Below are 16,833 nucleotides of genomic sequence, written 5' to 3' on the forward strand. Positions count from 1 at the left end.
CCTGTCGTCCTCCCGGGTCAAATTGACCCCGTCTGTTTTTACTGTTCCTTCCTTCCTTCCTTCCTTTCTTTCTTCCTTCCTTCCTTCCTCCCTTCCTTCCTTCTCTCCTTCCTTCCTTCCTCATTTCCTTTCCTTCCTCCCTTCCTTCTTTCCTTTCCTTCCTTCTTACTCCCTTCTATCCTTCCTTCTTTCCTTTCCTCCCCTTCTCCCTCCTTTCCTTCCTTCTTCCTTCCTTCCTTCCTTCTTTCCTCCCTCCTTTCCTTCCTTCCTCTCTCTTTCTCCCTCCTTTCCTTCCTTCTTTCCTTTCCTCCCTTCTTCTTCCCTCCTTTCCTTCCTTCTTTCCTTTCATCCCTTCCTTCCTCCTTTCCTTCCTTCCCTCCTTTCCTTCCTTCCTCCCTTTCTCCCTCCTTTCCTTCCTTTCCTCCCTTCATCACTTCTTTCCTTCATTCCCTCCTTTCCTTCCTTATTCCTTCCTCCCTCCTTTCCTTCATTCTTTCCTTTCCTTTCCTTTTCTCCCTTCCTCCCTCCTTTCCTGCCTTTCGCCCTCCTTTCCTTCCTTCTTTCCTTTCCTCCCTTCCTCGCTCCTTCCTTCCTCCCTGCCTTCCTTCCTTCCTTCATTGACTCTAGGACAATAGGAGGGTTAAAGACAGCCAGTCGATCGATTCCTGACACAAAACATATTCTGTGGCCTTCAGTCTTTTCTCAGCCTTTCTTCCTTCCTTCTTCCTTCCTCCCTTTTCGCCCTCCTTTCCCTTCCTTCTTTCCTTTCCTCCCTTCTTCCTTCCTTCCTTGACTCTAGGACAACAGGAGGGTTAAAGACAGTCAGTCGATCGATTCCTGACACAAAACATATTCTTCAGGCCTTCAGTCTTTTCTCAGCTTCCACACAGACAATAGTAAATCACGTGGAGCGGCCTCTCAATGGTTAAAAAAAAAAAAAAAACCCGTCACTAAGAGCTTCCTTCTGTATAGCAACGGCCGTGTGTTTGTCTGCGGTTATTTGATGTGGGTGAATGTGTCAGGGTCACAGTCAGGAGGTCTCCACCCCGCTGGCGATGGACCCCATTGTTCCTGGACGACCCCCCTCTGTGTTATTGAGACATGCTAGTCATCTCCATTATGAGGTGTAATTAGGTTGTTGTGCTTATTAACTCCTATTATCAGAGCAGGCCTGAGATGTCTGCATGCGGCTGGTGGGACGAGCCAGACTCATTGATGATGGCTTTGAATTTGAATCGGCAGGACTGGCAGGAAGACACAGATTAAAGGATGGTTTCTATGAGTTTATAACATTTTATCCATCTTTAAAGAAGCTTAGTTGTTTTTTTAATTAGTATTTCCACTTAAACCAAACTGACCTATAGATTTTTTTTTAAATTGATTGGTTAACATTTATATTTTTATGCTCTTAAAAATCAATTTTTGAGTTGAAACGGTCAAGGTTATATTATTGTTGCTGATGGAGAGTGTTTTATAATTTCTCCTTTGGTGGTGGTGGTGGTGGTGGTGGTGGTGCGTTCAAGGACACACAAGCTCTTAATGTATCCTATTGTCAGCTGCTGCATGAACAATGCTGCATTCATGAGTTTTCATGTTTGGAAAATGAAACCAGAGAATTTATTTAGTGATTTAAAAATACGTCATTTCAAATACTTAAATCCTTTAAAACAAAACTTATATTCAAAGTGAAAGTTTTGGGTGGATAAAACATCCTTTATCATGAGTTTAACCCTCCTGTTGTGCTTCCGGGTCAAATTGACCCTATCTCTTTTGACTGTTCCTTCCTTCCTTCCTTCCTTCCTTCCTTCCGTCCTTTCTTCCTTCCTTCCTTCTGTCCTTTCTTCCTTCCTTCCTTCCTCATTCCTTATTTCCTCTCCTTACTTCCTTCCTCTTTTCCTCCTTCCTTTCTTCCTCATTCCTTCTTTCCTCTCCTTCCTCCTTCCTTCCTTCCTTCCTTCGTTACTTCCTTCCTTCCTCATTTCCTTTTTTCTCACTTCCTTCCTCTTTCCTTCCTTCCTCATTTCCTCCCTTCCTTCCTTCCTTCTTCCCTCCTTTCCTCCCTTCCTTCGTTCCTCTTTCCTCCCTTACTTCGTTCCTTCCTCATTTTGTTTCTTCCTTCCTTCCTTCCTTCCTTCCTTCCTTCCTTGACCTGAGCACAACAGGAGGGTTAACAGTCAGAATCAGTGCTTATTTGCTTGATCAGGACTGTGCAGCTGTGGTTTGATCAGATTATATGAGCAGCGACCAAACGACCCCACCTACAGTACGGGGGCCTAAAAGTGACACAGGAAATGAATCAGACCATAAATAGTCATGTTTGAGCAAAATAATAATAATAATAATAATAAAAATAATTAATAGATAAAAGTACTAATTATTTATTTTTAAGTTTTCATATTAATGTATTAAATGTACAGTCTTCATATTGTGATTCAAATGTTGATATTAAGTTTCTGAACTCAACCATTTCCAACCACAGAGGGGAAAAATATAGCAATCTCATAAATCTCATTAACCTTCCTGTCGTCCTCCCGGGTCAAATTGACCCCATCTCTCTTTTGACTGTTCCTTCTTTCCTTCCTTCTCCCCTCTTTGTTTAATTTTTCCTTCCTTCTTCCCCTCCTCCCCTCTTTCATTGCTCCCTCCTCCTTCCATCCTTCCTTGCTTCCTCCCTCCCTCCTTACTCCTTTCTTTCCTTCCTGCCTTCTTTCCTAAATTCCTTACTCCCTTCCTTCTTTCCTCCTTTCCTCCCTCCCTCCTTACTCCTTTCTTTCCTTCCTCTTTTCGTCCTTACTCCCTTCCTTCCTCCTTTCCTCCCTCCCTCCTTACTCCTTTCTTTCCTTCCTCCTTTCCTCCCTCCCTCCTTACTCCCTTCTTTCCTTCTCTCCTTACTTCCTTCCTCTTTTCCTCCTTACTTCTTTCCTTCCTTCCTCCTGTCCTTCCTTCTGTCCTTCCTTGACCTGAGGACAACAGGAGGGTTTAAAGGAACAACCTCTCTACATTCAGTGTTTGGTTTGTCCCTTCTGGGCTACTGTAGAAACATGACGGCCTAAATAGAAGAAGCTAGATATAAAAGGACTCTTTCTAAAGTAACAGCAACACAATGATTCTTGTTTTCAGGTGATTATACACTCATTAAAACATCAGCGGGTGACTATTATATTCCATTTCTACTACCACTAAATTTTACAAACTGCACCTTTAAATAATCAAATTGCTTCTAAATGTTTGTATTCATGCTCTCTATGGGGAAGCTGACTAAGAAAATGTGTTTTTTTTCTTTTTTTCCACTCAGCAGTCTCTGTGTGTGAGGTGTTAAGTTTCTAAAAACACTGGATGCTTCATTTCCTTTTGTGCAACTTGTTAACATTCGTTCATTAGACCCCTTCGTCCTGCTGACATCATCAGGGTTATTTTCTCAGCTGTGATGAAGAGCTCCTGCAGAGCCACAAAGCAAATGTTTTTATAAGCTGAGCGGAACTGCTTGACAGAAGTAATCTGATCTAGTAAAAAGCAGCATGTTGGTTCAACAAGGTGATAATAAAATAGAGTAGTGGAGAAAATATTCATCATAACTACGTCGAGCAAGTTGAAAAATGTCTTTGAGTTTGAGTGAAATTCGTGCAAACTCATTTTCACCAGGAAGGAAAGGAGTAAGGAGGGAGGGAGGGAGGAAGGAAGGAAGGACAGAAAGGAGTAAGGACCAAAGAGGAAGGAATTTAAGAGAGAAAGGAAAGGAGGAAGGAAAGAAGGAAGGAAGAAAGGAAAAAAGGAAGGAAGGGAGGAAAGGAGTAAGGAAGAAATGAGGGAGGAAGTAAGGAAGGAAGGAAAGAGGGAGGGAGGGAGGAAGGAAAGGAGTAAGGAAAGAAGGAAGGAATGAAGGGAGGAAAGGAGTAAGGAAGAAAAGAGGGAGGAAGGAAGGAGGGAAGAAAGGTAGGAAGGAAGGGAGGGAGGAATGAAGGAAGGAAGGAAGGAAAGTAGTAAGGAAAGAAGGAAGGAAGGAAGGAAGGAAGGAAGGTAAGAAGAAAGGAATGGAGGAAAGGAGTAAGGAAGAAAGGAGGGAGGAAGGAAGGAAGGAAGGGATGAAGGAATGAAGGAAGGAAAGGAGTAAGGAAGAAAAGAGGGAGGAAGGAAGGAAGGAAGGAAGGAAGGGAGGGAGGAAATGAGTAAGGAAGAAAAGAGGGAGGAAGGAAGGAAGGAAAGAAGAAAGGAAGGAAAGAAAGAAAAAATGCTGTTTATTCATCATTCATCATCATCGTTGCCCAACTGTCTTTACATTATATATATACTTACATTATATTGTCAAACACTAAGACTTACACTCTCTCTACTTCCTGCAGGGAAACCATAAAAAAAAACAAAAAAAACCATAAGAAAATATTAAAATGTATGTTGAGCGTAAGGCAGACTGTATAGTTAATGTGCTAAAATACAGAAACCCATCAGTTTGACCTCAATTTGTTCAAATGAGCACATCTCACAGCAGAGAGTCCACGTTCAGCTTAAATTCAGACACCCGACGATCAAGAAAAGCAGAAAATAACTCTGTTTGACGTTTGATTGGAGGGAATAACGGTGTTCGAGCAGATCGGGGCGAGGATCTGAAGAGACGCTGTTAAGCTCGTAACAAGTATTCTGCTACATTAGACTAATAACAGGAGTCCTTCATCTCCTGCTGGGATAATTGGACCAAAGCACCGAACCCCCCCCCCCCCCCCCAGGTGTCACAAGCCTGTATCGCCTCGGTCAAAACACCCTCGGACTCGCCATAGGAAGGAAGGAAGGAAGGAAGGAAGGAAGGAAGGAAAGAGTAAGGACAAAAGAGGAAGGAATTTAGGAGAGAAGGAAGGAAGGAAGGAAAGAAAGGAGTAAGGAGGGAGGGAGGAAGGAAGGAAGGAAGGAAGGAAGAAAGGAAGGTAGGAAAGAAAGGAGTAAGGACAAAAGAGGAAGGAATTTAGGAGAGAAGGAAAGAAGGAAGGAAAGAAAGGAGGAAGGAAGGAGGGAGGGAGGGAGGAAGGAATGAAGGAAAGAAAGGAGTAAGGAGGGAGGGAGGGAGGGACGGAGGGAAGGAAGGAAGGAAGGAAGGAAGGAAAGAAAGAGTAAGGACAAAAGAGGAAGGAATTTAGGAGAGATGGAAGGAAGGAAGGAAAGAAAGGAGTACGGAGGGAGGGAGGGTGGAAGGAATGAAGGAAAGAAAGGAGTAAGGAGGGAGGGAGGAAGGAAGGAAGGAGCAAAGAAAGAGGGGAGGAAGGAAGAAAGGAAGGAAAGAAAGGAGGGAGGGAGGGAGGGAGGAAGGAAGGAAGGAAGGAGCAAAGAAAGAGGGGAGGAGGGAAAGAAGGAAGGAAAAATTTAAAGAAAGAGGGAAGAAGGAAAGAAAGAAAGAAGGAACAGTCAAAAGAGACGGGGGTCAATTTGACCCGGGAGGACGACAGGAGGTAGGAGGTACAGGAAGTAAAGAAAAATGACCAGAATCATATTGTCCTTTGAGAAGAAGCTCAGATAATGGAGACGTATTTGATTTTATAAGCTCGTAACAAGTATTCTGCTACATTAGACTAATAACAGGAGTCCTTCATCTCCTGCTGGGATAATTGGACCAAAGTACCGAACCCCCCCCCCCCAGGTGTCACAAGCCTGTATCGCCTCGGTCAAAACACCCTCGGACCCGCCATAGCAACATATATATATATACACACTCTGAGTTCATGGTGACAGTTCTTCATGTTCTCATGTAATTAAAAAAAAAAGAGGGGGAACGATGGATGAAACAAGATGGAAGTGAGCAGCTGTGGATCAATCTGCGAGGAAGAAAGGAAGGAAGGAAAGAAGGAAAGAAAGGAGTAAGGAGGGAGGGAGGAAAGAAGGAAGGAAGGAAGGAAGGATGGAAGGATGGAAGGAAGGTAGGAAAGAAAGGAGTAAGGAGGGAGGGAGGAAAGAAGGAAGGAAGGAAGGATGGAAGGAAAGAAGGATGGATGGAAGGAACAAAGGAAGGAAGGAAGGAAGGAAAGAAAGGAGTAAGGAGGGAGGGAGGGAGGGAGGAAGGAAGGACATACAGAAGGAAGGAAAGAAGGAAGGAAGGAAGGAAGGAAGGAAGGATGGATGGACGGAAGGAGGAGGGAGCAAAGAAAGAGGGGAGGAGGGGAAGAAGGAAGGAAAAATTTAAAGAAAGAGGGAAGAAGGAAGGAAAGAAAGAAGGAACAGTCAAAAGAGACGGGGTCAATTTGACCCGGGAGGACGACACGAGGGTTATAGAGAGGTCATAGAAAAATATAAATATATACACACTCTGAGTTCACGTTGACAGTTCTTCATGTTCTCGTGTAATTAAAAAAAGAGAGAGAGAGGGAAGGTTCAGAAACAGAGATGGAAGAGAGCAGCTGCGGATCAATCTGCGTATGTCGGAGCATTAAATTGCTCTCGGAGGTAATTGCTGCACCCTTGATTGTGTTTGGCTCAAACACTCAGAGGAGACGAACAGCGAGCGGGACAACACTGAGTCAGGTCATAGAAATGTTTTTACAAAATTGGAAACAAGATTAGTGCTTTAACCCTCCTGTTGTCCTCAGGTCAAGGAGGAAGGAAGGACAGGAGGAAGGAAGGAAAGAGGGAGGAAGGAGGAAAGAGGGAGGAAGGAAGGAAGGAAAGAAGTAAGGAGGGAGGGAGGGAGGGAGGGAGGAAGGAAGGAAGGAAGGAAAGAAGGAAGGAAAGGAGTAAGGAAGAAAAGAGGGAGGAAGGAAGGAAGGAAGGAAGGAAGGATGGACAGAAAGGAGTAAGGACAAAAGAGGAAGGAATTTAAGAGAGAAGGAAGGAAGGAAGGAAGGAAGGAAAGAAAGGAGTAAGGAGGGAGGGAGGGAGGAAAGAAGGAAGGAAGGAAATAAAGGAGTAAGGAGGGAGGGAGGGAGGGAGGGAGGAAGGAAGGAAAGAAAGGAGTAAGGAGGGAGGAAGGAAGGAAGGAAGGAAGGACAGAAAGGACTAAAGACAAAAGAGGCGGAAGGGAAGGAAAGGAGGAAGGAAAGGAGTAAGGAAAGAATGAAAAAAGAAAGGAAAGAAAGGAGTAAGGAGAGGAGAGAGGGACTTATGTGGTATTCATGAATGATTTGTGGTTCCAGACTAATTATGAAGGGATACTGTTAAACCCCCCCCCCCCCCCCCCCCCCCCCCCCGAATATGACCAGTATGTCAGGGTTAAACACTTCCACTCATCCTTAAAATCAAACCACAACACAAAAACATGACTCACAATAAAAAACACAAGCTCAACATTTAAAAACAAACAAAGACTCAACATTAAACTCCCCACACTCTAATTAGAAGCAGTCCTCACACTCCTACTCATATACTCGCTCCATTGTTACTCTAATAAAATGATTCAAAAGTTAAGATAGAAATAAAAGTGCACACAAACTCACCATATAAAGAAGGAAGGAAGGAAGGAAGGAAGGAAGGAAGGAGTAAGGAAGGAAAGAGGGAGGAAGGAAGGAAGTAAGGAAGGACAGAAAAGAAGGAAAGAAAGGAGTAAGGACCAAAGAGGAAGGAATTTAGGAGAGAAGGAAGGAAGGAAGGAAGGAAAGAAAGGAGGAAAGAGGGAGGGAGGGAGGGAGGGAAGGAGGAAGGAAGGAAGGAAGGAAGGAAGGAAGGCAGGAAGGAAGGAAGGATGGACAGAAAGGGCAGAAAGGAGTAAGGACAAAAGAGGAAGGAATTTAGGAGAGAAGGATGGAAGGAAGGAAGGAAGGAAAGAAAGGAGTAAGGAGGGAGGGAGGGAGGGAGGGAGGGAGGAAGGAAGGAAGGAAAGAAAGGAGTAAGGAGGGAGGGAGGGAGGGAGGGAGGGAGGAAGGAAGGAAGGTAGGAAGCACGTACAGAAAGGGCAGAAAAGGCAGAAAGGAGTAAGGACAAAGAGGAAGGAATTTAGGAGCGAAGGGAGGAAGGGAGGAAGGAAAGGAGTAAGGAAAGAAGGAAGGAAGGAAGGAAAGAAAGGAGTAAGGAGGGAGGGAAGGAGGAAAGAAGGAAGGAAGGAAGGGCAGAAAGGAGTAAGGAAAGAAGGAAGGAAGGAAGGATGGACAGACAGAAAGGGCCAGAAGAAAGGAGTAAGGACAAAAGAGGAAGGAATTTAGGAGAGAAGGAAGGAAGGGAGGGAAGGAGGAAAGAAGGAAGGAAAGAAGGACAGAAAGGAGGAAGGAGGGAGGGAAGGAGGAAAGAAGGGAGGAAGGAAGGAAGGACAGAAAGGAGTAAGGACAAAAGAGGAAGGAATTTAAGAGAAGGAAAGGAGTAAGGAAAGAAGGAACGAAGAAAGGAAGGAAGGAAGAAAAGAGGGAAGGAAAAGAGGTTTGTCACTGATAAATTAATGACTGTATATTTTAAAGACCTAATTTTTCTGGAAAAAGAGTTTTTTGTTTTTTTTTTCTCCCCTGAAGCTGACATTGAAACATTGCAGAGATGTGCAGGTTTTTTCTCTCTCTCTTTTTTTTCTCTCTTTCTTTGCAGCTCAACTCAGTTTTTCCTTACCTTCACATGTCTTAGGTGACGCTCTCATTCTCTCATTCATGGCCTACTTTCATTTCAAGGACGGTTTACAAAGCATGCATTACATTCACGTTGCACTGGGTTTTTTTTTTTTTTTTTTTAAAGGTCGACCCTCTCTGATATTTCATGATGTACAGAATCAGTAGGAGGTAGAAGAAGAGAAGAAGATGGACAACAGCTGTTCAAGCAAAAACTAAAATGTCAATACATGTTTCACAGGAAGTCATACTGATCTACTGTTTCTCTGTTGTAGAAAACTACCTTTAAATAACCTGAAACTTAGAAAAAAGCTTCAATACATGAACTCAAACCATCCAAATCAGTAGCAACAGTTGTTTGTGGCGTCTTCGAAACACATACGTTAATAACTGCTTTGCTGTGCCTTTATTTTGAATTATTTGAATTATTGCATCACTTCCTGTCAGTCAAACCAGGAAATGCTGGAGATGCAGGGAAAAGCCCATAGACTGTATAAAAGAAATGGACGTAACATCCGTGACGTCAACCATTGGTTTGTGGACTGCTGCTCGGAAGCCAATAGTTTCAAATCTAGGCAGCGCCATCTTGAAAATTTCAGGTGCATGCTGGGAAAAAAGAACACAGATTCTACTTATATGGGCATGAGGCGGGGCCATGGGCGGAGCGGGGGAGGTTGCTATGGTTGCGAGGGCTGGATCTCGAAGACATTGATCAATCAACCTGTCAATCAGGACGTAGCCACGCCCTAATGCATACCCTGCTTTATCGTCACATATAAAATCAGGGAGGTCAAAATGTCCCAAATGAACATCATACTGCATTGAAGAAGGCTTTAAACTAGCGATTGAGACCATAAACACATTTTGAAAACGTTTACTGAGGTTAGAAATCAAGTGAGAAGTTGGTGAATTCTCCATTGACTTGTATAGAGACGGTCGCCCCCTGGTGGCCTTTTGATAGAATGCAGTTCTAAGTTACTTCTGCGTTGGCTTCATTTCAGAGGACCAGAACTCCCCGCTTGCTCAAAAGCTCAAAAGCTCAAAAACACTTGCAGTTTGCCTTCCAGCATCTCAACCATGGGACACAAGAGTACGTTTCTTTATCAGACACTAAACAAAAGAAGCTCTTATATCCATCGCTCAATCGTCACATCACGCCATAAATGAAACCTATACACAAATCTTTTAGCATATTGCTGTAGTGACAGAAGATCTAAAGGATTTAATAATATAACACATCACAAGACTCTGGTGGCTCTTTAAATGAAACAAGGCCATAGTATTAACACACATACATGTGATATATCCACCAACAAAGGGCCACTGTCTCTCTGAAGGCATACCATGATCACAATACACATTATGCTAAGAGCTGGCCTACATTTAATTATATGGAAGTACATCTAATTAAATGTATGTGTATAGACTAATGATAATTAATGAAGGGATTAACACAGAAATACATGATAAATGATAAAGTGTTTTTCTCACAGTACTCGGCATTGTCTGAGTTGCTCAATTAGACCATTAATTAATTAACTTAACACTATAGCTAATGAATCCACAACTCTTCTCATTAACACTTGAAGCTTTTCTTGTCTTTTCTTTATTGGAGGTTCTTTTTTTCTTTCTTTTTTTTCAATAAAATGTAAATATTGTGTTTTTTATTACTGTTAGCGAGGAGGACACTGTATTCATTCAGTTAGTGGTAAAATATTTAATTAAGGTGTCACTTTAGGGATGAGTGTCCCATGATTTTTTAGGGGGATCCATTCATTCCCTTTCTTACAGATACACTTATAACATGTTAAACTACGTCCACACTAAAGATGACATTATACTTTCAGCATCCACAAGTATGCAAGGGTTTGTGTGATGTACATTTTGAAGTCTCATATGTATCTCCCTTCTCTCCTTCTATCCTCCCTCCCTCCTTCTTCTTTCCTTTCCTCCCTCCTTTCCTTCCTTCTTTCTTTTCTTCCCTTCCTTCTTCCCTTTCCTCTCTTCCTTCCGTCTTTCCTTTCCTCCCTTCCTTCCTCACTTCCCTCTTTTCTCCCTCCCTCCTTCTCTCTATCTTTCCTCTGTACCTTTCTTCCTCCCTTCTTCCTTCCCTCCTTCCTTTACTTCCTTCTTTTCTTTCCTCCCTCCTTTCCTTCCTTCTTTCCTTTCCTCTCTTCCTTCCGTCTTTCCTTTCCTCCCTTCCCTCCTTTCCTTCCTCACTTCCCTCTTTTCTCCCTCCCTCCTTCTCTCTATCTTTCCTCTGTCCTTCTTTCCTACCTTTCTTCCTCTCTTCTTCCTTCTTTCCTTTTCTCCCTCCTTCCTTTACTTCCTTCTTTCCTTTTCTCCCTTCCTTCTTCCTTCTTTCCTTTCCTCTCTTCCTTCCGTCTTTCCTTTCCCTCCCCTCCTTTCCTTCCTCCCTTCCTTCTTTCCTCCCTCCCTCCTTCTTTCTTTCTTTCCTCTGTCCTTCTTTCCTACCTTTCTTCCTTCCTTCTTTCCTTTCCTCCCTTCTTCCTTCCCTCCCTCCCTTCCTTCCTTCCTTCCTTGACTCGAGGACAACAGGAGGGTTAATACAGTGTATGAATCCTTTTTCCAATTGACCCATTTTTCTTTCACTCATAGCCCAACTAACTATCTCATCATGTTAGAGAGATTGTTCAAAGTCACGATCCTTAAACGCAAATTTGCTTCTCACATAAAAGCGGTCAGAGGTCACGGTCAACTACACGCTCCGTATTTCTCAGAGAAACTTGAGAAGGTGGAAATATGAAGGCCAGTTTCCGTCCTCTCTGCTGGACGACACTTTAACGTGAGTCCCAAAAAAGGTCACGAGGCCAGATTCAAAAAACCTGAAGGAAACAGTATGCAGGACGTTCCTCCTCTCCGCCGCAGCAGGACACGTCTTATTGACTTAGCGAAGCGAGACCCTCCATCGGATCCCGAGTCTGACCTCAGTGGAAGCCGAGGAATGAGGAGCCGGGTTGGCAGGTGAGGAGAAGAGCGGCAGACGAAGTCCCGGATATGGTCTGAGTCTGGCACCGAGCCTACACCTCAACGGGGGGAATGTGCAACCATAACGAACCCTTCGACGGAGGGCAACCCGAAACCTTCCCCTTATAGTAACCCCCCCCCCTCCCCCTCCCCCCTCCCCTTCCCCCCCCTCACCCCATCTATCTTAGCTGGAAAGTGTTGTGGTGAGTCACTGGTTGAAACCCAGGATGGCCTTTTTATTTTCTTATTTAACCAGAGGAACTGTTTCAGAGATGTGAATGTGGAGGAAAAAAGGTAAAAACAAAGAGTCATCGTTGACTTTAAATCGCTTTTCTTTGGCACCAATAAAAAAGTAAATTTTTGTTTTAAAGTAAATAATATAAAAAGAAGAAAATAGATGCATTTAACCCTCCTGTTGTCCTCGATTCAAGGGAGGAAGGGAGGGAAGGAAAGGAGGGAGGAAGGAGGGAAGGAAGAAGGAAGGAAAGGAGGGAAGAAAAGGAGGGAGGAAAGAAGGAAGAAGGGAGGAAATAAGGAAGGACAGTAGGGAGGAAGGAAGGACAGTAGGGAGGAAGGAGGAAGGAAAGGAAGGAGGGAGGAAAGAAGGAAGGACAGGGGGAAAAAAGAGAGAATGAGGGAGGGAAGCAAAGGAGGGGGGGGGGAAAGAAGGAAGGAGGGAAGGAAGAAGGAAGGAAAGGAGGGAAGGAAGAAGGAAGGAAAGTAGGGAGGAAGGAAAGGAGGGAGGGAGGAAAGAAGGAAGGAGGGAAGGAAGGAAAGGAGGGAGGAAGGAAGGAAGGAAGGAAAGGACGGAAGGAAGGAAGGAAGGAAGGAAAGAAGGAAGGAGGGAAGGAAGGAAGAAGGAAGGAAAGTAGGGAGGAAGGAAAGGAGGGAGGAAAGAAAGAGAAGGAGGGAAGGAAAGAAGGAAGGAGGGAAGGAAGGAAAGGAGGGAGGGAGGAAAGAAGGAAGGAGGGAAGGAAAGAAGGAAGGAGGGACGGAAGGAAGGAAAGAAGGAAGGAGGGAAGGAAGGAAAGAAGTCCTTGCTTTCTTGTTGTTATCGTTCTATTTTGTGCTTGTCTCTACCCGACCGTCTCTACTTGTTGTTCTTCCGTCTGTCTCTTTCTACTGTTTGTGGTTCTGCAGACGGAAACTAGCCAATGGCGATACTCTGATGAGATTAATGTCAATTGTACTGTACACAGTCCATGACAAATAAAGAATTAAATAAATAAAATGGCATTGCCGAAAAGTTTATGGGTCAGTGACAATGCTCCTGAAAATGTCAAATGGTGTAACCACAAAAGAATGATGAATATTAAATATTTTAGGAAGTTCATATGTTTATTTTCACATTTTAACCCATTTAAATTTGACTAAACCACAAAAAGGGAGGAAGGAAGGAAGGAAGGAAAGGAGGAGGAAAGGAGGGAAGGAAGGAAGGAAAGGAGGGTAGGAAGGAAGGAGAGGAGGGAAGGAAGGAAAGAGGGAAGGAAGAAGGGAAGGAAGGAAGGAAGCATGGAAGGGAGGAAGAAGGGAAGGAGGGAAGGAAGGAAGGAAGGAAGAAGGAAAGGAAAGGAAGGAAGGAACGAAGGAAGGGAGGAAGGAAGGATGGAAGGGAGGAAGGAAGGATGGAAGGGAGGAAGGAAGGAGGAAAGAAGTCAAAACAGACGGGGGTAAATTTGACCCAGGAGAACAACAGGAAGTAAATTAAATAAAGGAACCTGCTCCTTGAGATTACTTTAGTTGTGTTTGCCGCTATAACAAATAAAGATTGATCGATACAAACTCTCAAAAACATGGACGCCATATCAGCAGAAGAAGAAGAAGAAAATTCCCTTCCCTCTTGACATTTCCCTCCATGCTCTGCACCTCTGGGTGATTGCTCCGTAAATGACACATCAGCAAAGAGTCGGAAAAAAAAAGACGGCTCTTTGTTTTCTCCCAGACGCTGAGGAAGCTTTCTTCCTTCCCTCCTTTCCTTCCTTCCTTCCTTCTTTCTTTCTCCCTTCCTTCTTCCTTCCTACATTCTTCCTTCCTTCCTTCCTTCCTCCCTCCCTCCCTCCCTTCCCTCTTCCTCCCTCCCTCCCTCCCTTCCATCCTTCTTCCCTCCCTCTCTTCTTTCCTTCCTCCCTTCCTTTCTTCCTTCCCTTATTTCCTTCCTTCCTTCCTCCCTTCCATCCTTCCTTCCTTTTTTTTTTCGCTTTGTAAGAAGGTGGAAATCAAACACAAGAGAAGGAGGAGGGAGGAAGGAAAGAAAGAAGGAACAGTCAAAACAGACGGGGTAAATTTGACCCGGGAGAACAACAGGAAGCTTAAATTAAATAAAGGAACCTGCTCCTTGAGATTACTTTAGTTGTGTTTGCCGCTATAACAAATAAAGATTGATCGATACAAACTGGACGCCATGTCAGAAGAAGAAGAAGAAGAAGAAACACCTTAAAGAAAAATTCCTCTTGACATTTCCCTCCATGCTCTGAACCTCTGGGTGATTCTCCGTAAATGACACATCAGCAAAGACTCAGGGAAAAAAAAAGACGGCGTTTGGCATCTCTTTGTTTTCTCCCAGACGCTGAGGAAGCTTGTCGTCGTCGAGCGCCACTCCCCACTCCCCACTCCCACTCCCCACCTCCAGCCTTTTAACCTTGACTTCTTCCACACTAAACAGTATTTTCCATCACAAGGAGCGGCGGAGGTTTCCCCCGGTGGTTTGCATTGATGTCACAATCAATCTTCTTTCTCCAGCCGGCGGGGATCTTTTTTTTTTTTTTTTTTTTTTCCGCTGTGTAAGAAGAAGGTGGAAATCAAACACAAGAGCCACGCTACCTTGAATCCCCATCGCGGCGCTGAGAGGCTCATTCAGTGTGAGCGGCACGTTTTATGTATTCAGGAATTCAAGATGTTTGTTTTTATCCCGCTCGGAGACGATAAGACGACACGACAAGTACAACAAAGTTCAGAGAAGCTTCTAATAAACGCTGCTGTTGCCCTCAGGGAACGACTTCCTGTCGTCCTCCCGGGTCAAATTGACCCCGTCTGTTTTTACTGTTCCTTCCATCCTTCCATCCTTCCATCCTTCTTCCTTCATTCCTTCTTCCTCCTTTCCTTCCTTCTTCCTCCCTCCCTTCCTTTCTTCCTTCTTCCTTCCTCCCTCCCTTCCATCCATACTTCCTTCCTCCCTCCCTCCCTTCCTTCCTTCCTCCTCCCTTCCCTCCTCCTCCCTTCCTTCCTTCCTCCTTTCCTTCCTTCTTCCTCCCTCCCTTTCTTCCTTCTTCCTCCCTCCCTTCCTTTCTTCCTTCCTTCCTTCCTTCCTCCCTCCTTTCCTCCCTTCCTTCCTTCCTCCCTTCCTTCCTTCCTCCCTCCCTCCTTTCCTCCCTTCCTTCCTTCCTCCTTTCCTTCCTTCTTCCTCCCTCCCTTCCATCCTTACTTCCTTCCTCCCTCCCTCCCTCCTTTCCTCCCTCCCTTCCATCCTTCCTTCCTTCCTCCCTCCCTTCTTTCCTTCCTTCCCTCCTCCCTTCCATCCTTCCTCCCTCCTTTCCTCCCTCCCTCCCTCTCTCCTTCCTTCCTTCCTTCCTTCCTCCCTCACATCCTTCCTTCCTCCCTCCTTTCCTCCCTCCCTCCCTCCCTTCCTTCCATCCTTCCTTCCTTCCTCCCTTCCTTCGTTCCTTCCATCCATCCATCCTCCCTTCCTTCCTTCCTTCCTTCCCTCAAGGACAACAGGAGGGTTAAAGAGACCAAACATTCCCATATGAGCAGCTCTTGACGATTGAAACTCTCCTTTAATGTGAAGAACCAGCAGAACCTCGAGCTCTAGGTGGGGCGACCATCCACCTCAACCAAAATCTATAATACATGTCCAACTCATTCCAGTTTAAGGGCCACATACGACTCAATCTGGGCCCAATAAACGTATTTGGTTGCTTCCGTAAACATCCACAACAGCCTCCCCCATTCCTCTCTGGGGGACTTTTCATATATATGTAGGCTTTTTGGAAAATGTTTCACCACATATGGTAACTTCATTGACCTCGATTTGCAACATAAAGATGATTTTTTTTTTTTTTTTTTAAGTCATGCAATATCCCCCCAATAACTCTGTAGGGTTGACATTTTGGATTTCCAAGTATTTCAATGAGGATAACCTATAAATAATATGTCTAGCTTCACTATAATAAACTATATATTTACAAAAACATTTACAAACAGCCTGAAAGTCTCAAGAAAAAGGAGCAATTTCAATTTATGTGAGCCTTCAAAAGTGCATCGATATTAAGTATTAAATGTTGAGCAGTAGCCAGTTTTGTATTTAAACCTCAAGCACAGTTTTGTTTTATTGATGCTTATCACAGAAAAAAGCTTGTTGGCAATAGATAAGTCGTCCCAAACTACCGATGGATATCAGAGAAGCCAGTTCACTAAATGTTTTTTAAGAGAAAGCTAAAAACCTACCTCTTCATTTCAGCTTTTAATTAACTTTTCTATCAGTTATTAATGCACATATTTGCATTTTACTTGATTTTCTGTAGTTTTTATTCTATTTTTAGCTACTTTTACTATGTACTATTATAATGTATTTTACTCTTATATTACATTAATGTTTTTATACTTTTATATTGTCTTTATTTTTATAATTTTATTTGTATTGTTGCTTCTTTTTAATGTGTTTTTAATTTCAGTAATTCTGTACGGTGGTCTTTGAGTGCCAAGAAAGGCGCCTTTAAATAAAATGTATTATTATTATTATTATTACTTCTTTTATGTGAATCACTTGGTATATGTCATTTTATTTTGTTGTTTTGCAGCCAGGTGTGTCAGTTTGGGGTTACCTTGTTAAGAGATATTAATAAAAATGTGTCCAAACCAACTGAGGTGAATATTATGGGCGAGTTGAACGGTCTTAACTGTGAATGGAGAGCGCCAATAAAAGAGAATATTGGTGCTTTGGTGCATTATATTGAAAAAATTAGGATTATTTTCCAGTAACTTTCATACTTTGTCGGCTGTATGTTTGGCACCCCCCATTGCATTAGACAAGAGAATCCATTTTCAGGCCCCCGACCACACACACACACACACACACACACACACACACACACAGCAGCAGCCCATTATAGAGAAAAGCCCTGGAGAGCTGCACATATTGGCTAAAATAGGTCTGAAGCTTGGGGCTCTTATCTGTCTTTTTACTTCACTTTCCTCCTGCACCCCCTTTAGCCTCACTGAGTAAATGAGCATTAACAACAACAAAAAAGAAAGAGACTCCACAGGGGCACCGGTTTGTTGTTCCCAAAAATTGGAGGAAATATCGCCAGCGGGTGGGGGGGGGGGGGGGGCGACCACCCATCAAACACAC

This window comes from Scomber japonicus, chromosome 21, assembly GCF_027409825.1.
Source record: "Scomber japonicus isolate fScoJap1 chromosome 21, fScoJap1.pri, whole genome shotgun sequence".
NCBI classification, from domain to species: Eukaryota; Metazoa; Chordata; class Actinopteri; order Scombriformes; family Scombridae; genus Scomber; species Scomber japonicus.